Source organism: Crocodylus siamensis, chromosome 2 (assembly GCF_052110815.1).
Source record: "Crocodylus siamensis isolate JL-2025a chromosome 2, ASM5211081v1, whole genome shotgun sequence".
Taxonomy (NCBI): domain Eukaryota; kingdom Metazoa; phylum Chordata; order Crocodylia; family Crocodylidae; genus Crocodylus; species Crocodylus siamensis.
The window spans coordinates 137,531,438-137,544,260 of record NC_143396.1 but is presented as its reverse complement, the minus strand read 5'-3'; the positions used below and the strand labels follow the sequence as shown (position 1 = coordinate 137,544,260).

Below are 12,823 nucleotides of genomic sequence, written 5' to 3'. Positions count from 1 at the left end.
AAGTGAAGAGTCTGTGTGGGGGGTGAGGTGCCTCTGGGGGTGTGTTCCGGGGTGTGATGAGTGTGAGAGGTCTGTGTGGTGTGTATTGTTGGGAGGGGTCAGTGTGCGTTGCTGGGGGGTGCTTGTGTGTTTGGGTGTACACGTGTGAAGGATCGGTGTGTGTTGGGGGGCTGCACGTGTGAGGGGTCTGTGTATGTGTGTGAGGGGTGTATTACTGACGGGTGTATGTGCATGGGGGTGTGTCCGTGCCGTGTGGCAGCGCGCAGCCCGGGCACGGGGATCCTGCCCGACCGACCGACAGCCTAGGTCCACTGCGGGTGCAGGCGCGGGCGCCGGCCCGGGCCCGGCGGGGGGCGGGCAGAGCAGCCGCGCGTCCTGCCCCCGCGGCCCGTGTCACTCGGCCCCGCCTCGGCCCGTCCGGCCCCGCCCCGCTCCCGCCTCGCTCGCTCCCTCCCCGTACCGCCCCGCAGGCGCCCGCGGCCCGGCCCCGCCGCCCGCCCGAGCCCCGCGCCGCGGCCTGCCAGGCAGCCCCGCTCCCGCCCGCCGGCGGCCGCCGCCTGCATGTCTGTGCTGCCCCCCGCCCCGCCGCGCCAGCCCCGCCGCCCCCAGCCCGGCCCGGCCCCGACGCCCCGCATGCAGGTGAGCCCCGGGGGGCGGGCTCCAGGCTCCGGCCTGCTGCTGCCTCTGCCCGGGCCGGGGGCAGGCCCTGCTGCCTCGTCTCAGGGTCGCCCCCGGGTGGGAGGCAGCTGCGGCCCGTGGCCCAGGGGAAGGAAGGGCTGGCAGCTAGTGGCTGAACCCCTGTGGGTCCTCACCCACGGGGCAGGGGCGGGCTAGCTGGGCTTGTGGCTGAGCTCAAAGTGAGTTTGTCCTGATCAGTTGAGTCCCTGGGATGCCCTGGCGTGGTTTTGGCACCACCGGAGCTTGGGGAGCCTGGAAGAGGTGAAAAGCAGGGAGAGGTGTTGTGGCCTTCGATCGTGGTCAAACACTCTGGCACGTCACTTGTGGAGGTGCTTTGTGGCTTGTCCCCCATTTTGCTGTGCCACGAGTGGGCAGCCTGGTCACTGCGACTTTGCACAGGGGTCTTGGGACTGAGGTTAGCTGCCACTTCTGTGCAAGGTGTGACCCAGTGTAGATCACATTCGTGGCAGTCACAGCCTTGTGCTTCTTGTGATGAACTGGTTCATCTATGTCTTAAAAGCCTCACGTCAGCCAAGGGCCTGGGTGTTTTGAGAAAAAGACCGTACCTTGGCAGTGGAGATGGTGCAGCTTCCTTCGGAGGCTCTTTCCTAGCCGTGGTGGTTTGTTTCATGCTAATCCTCTGAGCTGCCATCCAAAATGTAACCGGTGTTAGTGATTACAGAGATCCTCAGAATCGGGAAATGAACTAATTTCGTTTTAATGTAGTGAGAAGGCGCTCTTTTATGAAGTGTTACAATAGTGGTGGTTCTCAATTTACTTTGTAGCCTCAAGGTGTTGTGTGGGTGCCCACACAACTGACTTCCTGTATAGCCATTTAAAAAATGTTTTGTTTTTTAAAACGTTGGGCCACAGCTGTGTGCTGAGTGGGCCAGGGGTTGAGAACCACTGGCCTAGAGGCTGGGCCTTGCTATAAACACATAGACCAAAACTTTGCATTGGCAGTCACTGGCACTCTGGAAGGGAAACGAGATGGAGGGGTGGAAAAGTAATAGAAGCACATTTCTAGCCTGATCTAGGGAAGAGGGTGAAGTAAAGTAATAGAAGAATGTTTTGTACCTGGACTTGCTGTGTTTCTAACGTAGCTTGTTACAGTTGTCATAGGCATTGTTCTACAAACATTGTGGTTAGATTTGCAGGAAGATCAGGCAGCTCCTTTTCAGATTTTTAGGGGAAACATCTTCCAGGAACAGTAGTGGCATGAAAGAAAGTATGTAGGAGGCTCTGAGAAGTATGGCCTAACATGGTAAAGACTGGCAATGCTTATGGGTGTGTGGTCAGTGCATCAAGGTTGCAACTCTACTGTGTAAGGGCAGGAGGACACTTTCAAAGGCCCTGAAGGTCAGGAAGTTTTATTCATACTATAGAGAAAGAGGAATCTGGTGGACTTGCTCAAATGTGTATTGAACATATGAACTGTCAGCTGTGAAGATGGTCTTGGCAGCAGGGCTTTGAACTGAGGATGGTAAGTTTACAGTAGGCCAGGGAAAGATTGCAGGAATTGAGATGTGATACAGAGACCTAGATGAGAGGTAATCTTAAGCAGCTTGGAGAGAGCACATTTGTGTGTATGTAGGTTGTTCGTAGTGGTGACATCTATACTTGAGCCCTTATTCTTTAAATGCTTATTTAAGTGCTTTACTTGTAAATGAGTGAGTAATCCCATTGATTTAATTGAGGCTGTACATGTGCATGAGATTAGCCATGTGCATCAGTGTTATAGGATTGGGATTTGGGATGTACAATTTTATAGGTCCCAGTGTTTTCTGTGCATGAAGTTTTGGTATAGCTTAAAAATAAGATTTATACCCATATAACCTCTCAATAATGCTCTGTGGGTTGGGGGGGAGGTTTATTGGGGGATATCATAAAGCTAATCTGAAAAAGTCACACCAGAATAAATGTACCTGTCCAGAGAATCGTAATTGTATAATTGCTAAAAACTTTCCTGTGTACTCAAAGCTGGAATAAGAGATTAATGAACTGCCTGGCTTCAGCCTCTGCAACTGCTGTTGAAAAATGGGGCAAAAAAAGATAGGATTGTTGGCAAAAAATTCTTTTTAACTAGTAGACTAAGTAAGTAATTCTTCAAAAAATTACAGATCATAATTTGGAGAGCTAAGAAAAGTGGATGATTTGACAAAATATGAAATATAGATGTACTTATGCAATAGTGATTTCACTCTTTCATTCTCTCATTCAAAACACATGTTCACGGGAAATTTCTGAACCCACTGTAAATGTGGGTCTTAATATTCAACTGAAAATTACATTGGTTCAGTAATTTTAGTTGTAAATTCATGGGCCAGGAATGTTTTACAAAGAGTACTATAAATGCTGAGAAGTAAGGGTTCATTTACTTGTGGCCTACTCTGTGGTGCATACAAGTGCAGTATTTTGGTCTGACTTCCTGTGCTCAAGTGTTTTTCATTTGAGCAGTGTATTTACTCTTCAGACTGCTTTGTTCTAATAATTATTCAGGGAAAATAGATCAATAGGAAACCTAGTACTGTACATGGACGTTTTAAATCTTTTTCTTATTTTCCTTTGGGACAACAAGAGTTTTATTTACTTCTGTATTGTGTAGCATTGCTCAGAATAGATCAACAGCGGGTGCTTCTACTTCTGTTATGTTGCTGTTCTCTGCTTTATTGGAGCTGGCTGCTCACATCCAACAGCTGCATGACCTGTAATCTCATGTTGAGTCTTGATTTTTCTGAGCAAAACTGTTAAGCCCAGTTATCAGCTCAGGCATGAAATCTGCCGCCCAATTTTCTTTTGGGCTGACTTATGATTTAAAACCAAACCAAACAAACAAAAAAACCCCTAATGGTAATTTATTTGCCTGTTGAAGGCAACTGTGTGGGTAGAATTTTGCCAGGTTGTACTGACTATGCTTTCTGTTTTTGTTCATAATCAAGTAAATGAATATAACTATAGCCTCCCCACACTTAAGTGACTAATGTTTCCCCCTTGAGTAATCTACTCTCTAGGCTTGAGGAATTTGTAATTCTCTCTCTCGTCAGAATTTAATAGAACTATGAAAAACCCATGTATATAGGTGTATCTAGATTGTATCTCTGCTTATGCTGTCTCTGTCCTTGAAGGCTATGGCCTTAACATGTGAAAGTTGAAGTACAAATACTCTCTCAGCTAGATGAGAAAAAAGTGTAGTGGTTCAGTGAATGCAGTTGTGGGAGTGTGAAACAGTACAACTTTTGCTTGACTCCTATTGAGACCTAGGCCAGGCCTGCGATACAGATTTTTCCTGGCATGGCTCTATCAGTCAGTTGTGAAACAGCTTGGCGCCCAACTGACAAAGCTGTGCCACCAGAAATCCCCACTAAGATGTCATTATTTTTAAAACTACTGGGTTTTTTTCTCTGTGTGTGTGTGTGTGATATTATTATTATTATTATTATTATTGGGTGGGAGGCAGGAAGGGGGGAAATGGGAAGGCTAACAAAGTGCAACTTCCCAATATAGCTCATTCACACAAGGAATGCTTTTCTGGGAGAGTAAAGCACTACTATAGCAGGCACAGACTAGCGTGTGCAAAACCAATCTGACTTCTTTGAAATAAGTGTTTTGATTGCACTGCATATGTGGCTGTCCTTATCCTGACCCCCTTCCACTACAAAGGAAAACTTTGTGGAGTTGACCAGAGCTAAGATTACTACATTTTACCAGCATAGCTGGATTGGGTATGTGTATAAAAAGACAGTACTTGCTCCCCCAGTAAATGTAGTTATTTTGTCTGGACACAGCTGTGTTGACAGAAAAGGGCTTTTTCTGGCTTACACCACCTCCCCCAAATATTAGGTAACTGCCAATGGAAAAACTCCTGCTGTTAGACAGTGTCTCCTGCACTGTATAGAACTATTGCAGCAGCAGATCAGCGATGTAGACAGACTCTTTAGATTTTCCGAATTTTTGTTCGTTGCTAACAAGTGAAGTAGGCGACAGTTTTAGTTTCTACTTATTTTCCTTCTTTAAAGTATGACTGTTTGTAGCACTTTCATTTTTAGGTTTTCTTCTATGCTGTTTTTCAAATTTGTTCCATCCCCCCTGCCCCCAATAAAAACTTTCCTAATTCAGTAACAGATATGAGTTGGGGGAGAGGGGTCAGAAATAAACCAGAATTTTCTCTGTACAATTCCAAGAAGTGAGGCAGAAGTAGTTCCTTGGGGGGGTGGATTCTTTTTTTTCTCCCCATGTTAATCCTTCAGTTTCTTCCAAGTCTCATTTGCACTGTGAAAAGAATGTCTGTCTTGGGGTTTATTTTTTGTTTAATCAAAAATAGGGCTTTGGAAGAAGACTTCTCACATTTGAGAGAAGGAGAATAGTAGACGTGTATGTATTTGTATGTGCATGCTTAAAGAAAACTTTCTTGGGGGAGTACTCACTTTCATTTTAAGTGAGGCTAACTGTACATGTGTAATCTTTTGCTAGTTTAAAATTAGAAGTTTCACAGTTTTTGGAGTCTTCTTGTATTTTTGAACAAATACTTAGTGTGGGCTAACTAATGTAGAGATTTTACCCTTGTGGATTCCTTTCACTGAAAACTTGATTGGCTGCGGGTTTGAAATAGGCCATGGTATGGAGACATGTCTGTGAAAAGTTGCACGCTTAATTTTGGGTGGTAGTCGCTGCAAATAGCCGTAAGTTGGCTCTTCATTGGCCTTTTGTTTTGTCTAATGGTAGTTCTTGGTTGTATTTGGCATGGGTTGGCAACTTGTGCACTTGGAGTAGGCTGAAAATGGAAATGGCAAGGAGACTTAGGAGCCATTTCAATTCCAAACAGGTGGGTGTCTCCTGGGAAGGCTCAAGGCCAGTCTGAGGAATTTTGGGGCAGCCAATACTTGCTTGTTTTGCCACAGAAATAGTTGATTCAGAGTTGACAGTCTGGAGGTACTTCTTTTTTTTTTTTTTTTTTTTTAAAAGAGGCAGGGCTGTATGTGTGGGAGAGCACAAAGAACGACTGGACTGTCATAAGGCACGTGTGCAAGGGAACACAAGCAATCGTGGATCTGGTTTTTCCAAATATGACTGCCTTCACAACCTTACCTTTTTTTTCTTAGAGCAGGTTTGTTTTGTTTTGTTTTGTTTTTTATTATTTCTTTTAGGATATTGGCCCCTTGATTCCTCAGCTCTGGAGGGTACTTGTTTTGTACTGGCTGAGCTCTTTCATGAAGAGACAAGTCCGCAGTTGCATGAAAGCAGATTCCTACATGTTATGAAACTTTATAGTGTAGTACGTGTTTTAATTAATAGTACAGTAAAGTTAAGATTGCTCTCTCAAAACAAGCTCTACACACTGAAATAATAGCTGTAAGTTTTCTCTCTGCCCCATTACAATCGCAGCCACGTGGTGGGTCCCTAATTAAAGTATCTGATTCGTTGAGTGTAAGGAAGTGTTTACTCAATGGGAGAGCCTGAAGCGAGAGTCAGTCGAACCAGTGTGATGCAATCTGAGTTGTTGACTTCTCTTGATGTCTTGATTTATAGACTCACACTGACGAGCCAGCCTATTCCTGCTCCAACCAGAGTAGCAAAGTAGGTAGCAGATCTTCCTATAGGATGGGGAAGTCTGACCCCTCTCCTTCCCCCTCTCCTCCATCCTAATATTATTTTTCTTTGGCTCAGTTTTGGATTATAAGTAGTTTAATTATTTTGCCCCCAAATATTGCTTGTTGTGTGCAGTTTGAACGTAATTTTTCTACAGGCACAGGTTGTCCACTTGCAAGTGGGTGTGCCACATACAGTGCATTGAAAGGGATTTTTGTTTCTTTTCTACAGCTGGTGAAAGCTGTGTCATGTGGGTATGTGGTAGCCCATGGAAATGCCCTGGATGATCTTCCTAAGAGTAGCCATCGACAAGTGAAAAGGGCCGTTGTCTTGCTTTAAAAGTTCCTGTGGACTAGATTTCCAAGATGGCTGAAATCAAAGTGGGAGTAGGAGTGGCTTTTGTGGTATGTCTGTACTGTTTCCACAATGCTGTTGAGAAATATAGCCTGCCTACCTATTCTGCATGGGCCAAACCTAGAAATGGCCTTGGGGCCTTTCTGACTGCTGCTCTCAAGCACGCTGGAGACTTGGGGCTCAAAGGCAGTGGTGGGAAAGTGGGGAGGAGGGACGGGAAGTCAAGTTGGCTTTACTATTTTATTTCTTGTGTATCTTGAAGTGGGCCCATACATGCAGGCAGCACTTAGGCTCTGGGAAGGCACTGTAGATGTCTTACCTATTCATATGGCTGCACTGCTGCCAAAATGGTACCTTTTCTTATGCTCCCTTGCATGAACTGTCTGATGGTTCCTGTACCCTTGCACCACCACAGTAATTGATATTCCATTTTCCCTTGGAGAAAATTGGGAGTTATGCTGCCTTCTCCAAAAGTGTTCTTTACATTTCAGGATTTTCTGGAGACTTCTTGTAATGGACCACTGGCTTAAGCCTTTTTCTAAATTGAGTTCTACCCACTGCACTCCCAGTGTTGAAGATGGGATTAACAAGGTGATTCTAATTTGGGGTATGAGAGCCCCTAGAATCTTCCCCTTGTGGGCCAAGGGTCTGCCTTTGGAACAGCCTATAGTATCTGCAAAAAATGCCTTGTTAGAGATCCTGAAAGGAGTTGAGATACAAGGTTCTGCTTAATCTAATTGGTCTCTATGGAGCAATGCTGTCTTGGAAAGGGTATCTTGAAAAGCGTAAGGCCTACTTTGCTGGCAGGGATTCTGAGAATGCGAGTGAGCCTTATACCAGTTGTTATATTTTCTCAAGGGGATTTGGGTATGGAGGGACCTAGTGATGAAAAGTTTGGGGAAAGCCTGCTCTAAGGAAATACAGTTCTAGTAAATTGCATCTTGCTGTGATTGAAACTAGTAAGTATGTATAAATAAAGACCTCTCTGCCCATAGACGGATTAACACGGGGGCCCCTGCCAATCAGGCCCCCCTGGGTGCCTGGGTTCCCTTGGAAAAGGGTGGATTTCCTTTGCACTTCCTAGCCCCTGCTCTTTGCCGCAGGCCAGGCCCATCTGAACTGCCTGCTGTTGCCCTGCTCGGGACAGGTAGTGCAAGGGTGGTACCATCCTCAAGGCAGTGGTTGTGGTGGTGGGGGCCAGGTGGGTTGGCCTGGCCTGGCTCAGTGCATTTGGCTCCACTGCCAGCCAGTACTGTGTGGAAGGGCACTTCCTCTGCCCCCAGGTCGTCCTAGCTTGCAGAGCCAAACTTTGTCCCCAGCCCAGACTTTCCCAGACTTTCTCTGGCCTCCTGATGTATGGTGGCCACTGCCCATAGGAGGCTGAGGATCAAGTTGAAGGGCAGAGCTCTGTGGGCAGGTGCAGGGTGAACAGCTCCAGCCGCACGTGTGCGCGTTGTTTCTTCTGGCTGCAGTAGGCAGAGGAGCAGTGGGTGCCTGGCAGGTACTTTATCCTCCCCTCACCTCCTAGTCCTGTCTCTTGGTGCCACATAGGAGGAGCTGCGGGCTCCAGGGGGCTGGTCTGCCAAGCAGCTGCCTCGGTCCTCCCTCTTGCCCCTGGGGCATTAGCTCTGGGCCTGAGCTGCCTGCACACAGGACAATGGCAGACTGCAGGATCCAAGATTGGGCAATGTGTTTTTTTTGGAGCATGCTGCTTGCCCCAGGCCCTGCTCCTGGGAGGCATGGGGGGAGGGGTTCCTCCAGATTTGTGCATGGGGCAGATGCGGGCTGCTTGCTGTAGGCTTATTATAGAATCAGTGAGTCGGAAGGGACCTAGACAGTTCTTCGAGTCTGACCCCCTGCCATGGTCAGGAATGACACTGGGGGTGGGAGGAGTCATAAGACCCCAGCCAGGTGCCTATCCAGTCTCCTCTTGAAGATTTCCGGGGAAGGTGAGAGCACCACCTCTCTGGGAAGCCTATTCCAGGCTCTGGCCACCCTTACAGTGAAGTAGTTCTTTCTAATATCCAACTTAAACCTATTCTCCCTCAGCTTGTGGCCATTGTTCCTGGTGACTCCAAGGGGGGCCCTGGTGAACAGACTTTCCCCGAGTCCCTGCTGCTGGCCCCTGATAAGGTTGTAGGCAGCCACAAGATCCCCCCTCAGTCTCCTCTTGCGGAGACTGAAGAGATTCAGGTCCCTCAGCCTCTTCTCATAGGGCTGCCCACGGAGGCCCTCAACCATACGAGGGGCCCTCCTCTGGACCCTCTCCAGGTTCTCCACATCCCTCTTGAAGTGCAGCACCCAGAACTGGACACAGTACTCCAGCTGTGGCCTGACCAGCGCTGCATAGAGGGGGAGCAAGACCTCTCTGGACCTGTTAGTGATGCCCCTGTCGATGCATGACAGGGTGCGGTTGGCTCTGCCTATTGCTTTGTCGCATTGGCGACTCATATTCATCCTGGAGTCAATCCTGACTCCAAGATCCCTCTCTGCCTCTGTGCTGCCGAGAGGGTCAGCCCCTAAACCTATAACCATAATGCTGGTTCCCTCTCCCCAGGTGCAGCACTCTACACTTGTCCTTGTTGAACCGCATCCTGTTCAGATCCGCCCACTTCTCCAACCTATCCAGGTCTGCCTGGATGCGGTCCCTGCCCCTCCCGGTGTATTCACTTTACCCCACAGCTTGGTGTCATCAGCGAACTTGAACAGGGTGCTCTCCACAGCCTCGTCCAGGTCGCTAATGCAGATGTTGAACAGCACTGGCCCTAGGACTGAGTCCTGGGGGACTCTGCTGCCTGCACCCTCCCAGGTCGACATTGACCCGTCCACCATCACCCTCTGGGTGCGCCCCTGAAGCCAGTGTGCCACCCATGTGACTGTGCATTCATCAGTGCCACAGTCCCTCAGCTTGCCCACCAGAATTGGGTGGGACACTGTATCAAAGGCCTTCTGGAAGTCCAAGAAGATGACATCGACTTCCTCCTTCCCATCTAAGCTCTTTGTTACCTGGTCATAGAAAGAGACCAGGTTAGTCTGGCAGGATCGGCCTTGCATGAACCCATGCTGGTTACCCCTCAACATCACTTCCCCTGTAGTTGCCAGGCTCTTCCTTCCTCCCCTTCTTGAAAATAGGGACCACATTGGCCCTTTTCCAGTCCTCAGGGACTTGGCCCGAGCACCGGAAGTCCTCAAACAGCCGTGCCAATGGCTCCACAATAACACCAGCCAATTCCCTGAGCACCCGCAGATGAAGGTCATCCAGGCCCACCGACTTGGATACATCTGAGCCCTCCAGGTAATCCTTAACTAGGTCTGAACTAACAATCGGGGGACTTGCATCCTTCCCGGGCCTCTCTACGCTGTCACCCGAGAGCACCCCATTGTCAGCAGACAGGAACACAGAGGCAAAGAACTTGTTAAAGAGTTCTGCCTTCTCTCGCACGTCCGTCACCATCTGCCCTGCCCTGTAGGGGTCCAATGTTACCCCGAGACTACTTCTTGCTACCTGTATACTTGAAGAAGCACTTTTTGTTATCCTTAATCTCAGAAGCTAATCTAAGCTCCAGTGCTGCTTTAGCCTTCCTTACCAAATCCCTGCAAGCTCTGGTCAGGGAGGTGTACTGCTTCTTTGTCCCTGCCCCCTGCTTCCACCGCCAGTACGCTTTTTTCTTTGCCTTCAGGCCAGCCTGGATATCCGTGCTTAGCCATGAAGGTTTCTTGGACCCTTTTGCCACCTTCCTGCACAGAGGAATTGTGTCCTGCTGCGCCCCAAGGATAGCCTCCTTGAGGAAGGACCACCTTTCCTGGACCCCCATACTAGCTACACCCTGGGCTCTGAGTGCCTCCCTGACTACTGCCCTGAGCACATTGAAGTTGGCTTTCCTAAAGTGAGGCATTCGCGCTGTGTTAGTTACCCTCCCCACCTTTCTCTCCACCCTGCTGCCTTTGCCCGCACTGGCTGTGTGCCCCCTCTTGCCTGCCTGGCAGCATTGGGAACAGTGAGTTGTGCCTTCTGCTGCCGGGCAGGCAGAAGATGTGTGGCAGGCACGGAGTCCTGAGGCAAAAGCATCAGAGTAGAGCGCCCCGAGCCCACAGCTAGCAGTCCGCTTCTGCCCTCACCCAGCTCAGCTCCAACTGTGGTGGAGGGGTGAAGCAGGGCGGAGGTGTGGGCATGTGCCATTCCACCCTCAGCCTGGTTGGGTCAACCTAGCCTCCGCTGCAGAGCACGAAGGCCCACCCTGTCCTTAGCAACTGCAACGGCACCAGGAGGGGAAGGGGCCACTCTCCCTGCTGGGATGTGGGGAGCCTCCAATTTTCTGTTTACTCAGGGCCCCAGTAAATCTTAACCTGCCACTGCCTTTGCTTTGCTTTGCTTTTTAGGAGAGTGTGGGGAGGGGAAGAGGCAGGATTCCCAATAGAAGAGCGAGTTTCTGGAATGTCCTTGGGAAAGGAACAGTGGGGCAAGGAGCTCAACTGGTCTGAAGATGATGGAGCTTTTATAAATGAGCAGAAGGGATTACCTCGGGGTGGGCAGTTATTTTGGCTGGAGGGCTGCTTAATGAGTTTTGGTTACCCCCCACAAGGGTAGCCCTGCCCCTTGACAGGCCCCCCTTCCCTGCCCCGGTCACCATCTTGTGACAGGAAGTCCTGCCCCTAATCCCTGACCTTTGCCACTGGAAGTCTTTCCTCTTGCCCATGAAGTACTCCTTTGGGGAGGGAGGGTTGCTTGTATATTGTGTGGAGGGATAGGAGGAGGGTGTGGGGGGGTGTTGTGGGTGTGGTTGAGGTGGGGGATAGCGTGTGGGATGTGTGCATGGTTGAGGGATGGGGAATGGGTATGGTAGAGGTGTATGCATGGATGTGTGCAGGGGATGTAAGTGGTGTGTGTGTGGGTCAGTGTTGGGTGTCTAGGTATGGTAGGGGATCAGGTGTGTGAGGGGGCCTGGGTTTGTATGTCGCTGGGTTGGGTGTGTACGTGTGGGGGGCTTCTTCCCCACTACCTAGTTTCCCCCTGCGTGCTCTCTGCAATGTGGCTGAGCGCAGCCCCTCTGCAGGTGGGGAAGGGGATCACTGCCCTAGGAGACTAGGAGTATTCAGATGCTACCAGAAAGCATTTCCCACTGGGGTTTCTAAGAGAGCCAATTAAAGGATGTTTACAACTAAATAGAAAAACCAACAATACCCAAAATAAGAAGAGAGAACTTGGGAACCTCAGAGCAGATACTGAACCACCAACAATGAAAATACTGTGACATTTAAAAAATAATTACAAGAAGCTACCCATGTATATTTGATGAACGGTACAAGACAATCTGTGTTATCATAGAATAGCGCCTTGGGATTCCAGTCAAGGTTCAGGGCTCTCTCTTGTGTGGGTACTGTGAAAACAAATAAACTAACTAAAAATTGCATTTTTTGTACGTGCACAAGGTAAAGATAAGGTTGCAAGTTTAGCTTTGCTTTTGGTGTTTCCTGTGGGTTTGGTGTGGTTTTAAAATTTTTTTCAAGTGTGATTACTAGATAATATTCTATGGTTGCATAGTATTGTTGCTGTTTATATTTAACTTAGTGTTTGGCTTTCTGTTGGCATTTCACTATTTTGCTTGCTTTGGAGAAGTTGCATCATATTTTCTCTGTCCTCTGGAAGCTGCAATAAGTGACTGTAAACAATCTTTTGATTCCTTGGGGAACTGTGTGTGTTCAAATTTAGCTCAGTCTAAATATACATTAGCCTACTTTTGTGTAGTATATACACAAACAACACCAGTTTAGAAATGCTGGTGTGTTGTGGTGTCAGTTGATGAAGATACTTAAAAAATCTTGGATGAGGGAAGTAAGTGTAATCTAGGAATTCTATTCCATGTCTCCTGCCTCCCTCTCTCTCCCCTCTTCCAAATAAAAACTGGAGAAAGGATATCCTTCCTTAGCAAGAAAAAGTGGTAGGAAGAAAGGGGAGGAGAGGGTATTGCTGTTGCAGTGTCTTGAATGCTGTAAAAATTAGGCATCTTTGTTTGACATTAATAGTTGTTTCTGACGCTACCGTTTTTTTTTAACTGAGTCAGGAACACCACCACTTAAAAAAAAAAGAAAAAAAAAAAGAACTCTTAAAAAAAACTTAGTGCCTGCAGCATTGATATCTGCACAATCAGATGGGTGGCAAATTGGCTAGATGGTCGCACCCAGAGAGTGGTAGTGGATGGGTCAT

At 48.3% G+C, this 12,823-nt stretch overlaps 1 protein-coding gene across 2 annotated transcripts in view; it reads left to right on the top strand.

The window, feature by feature from the left end:
- Nucleotides 1–456: 456 nt before the first annotated feature.
- CNOT6L (CCR4-NOT transcription complex subunit 6 like) overlaps nucleotides 457–12,823 on the top strand; it is a 74,249-nt gene continuing 61,882 nt past the window's right edge. The window contains exon 1 of one of the 2 annotated variants that reach the window (XM_090036903.1): nucleotides 457–639. The gene's annotated coding sequence lies outside the window, so the exon portion shown is untranslated. The remainder of the gene's footprint in view (nucleotides 640–12,823) is intronic. The other variant, XM_090036901.1, reaches the window with a different exon arrangement.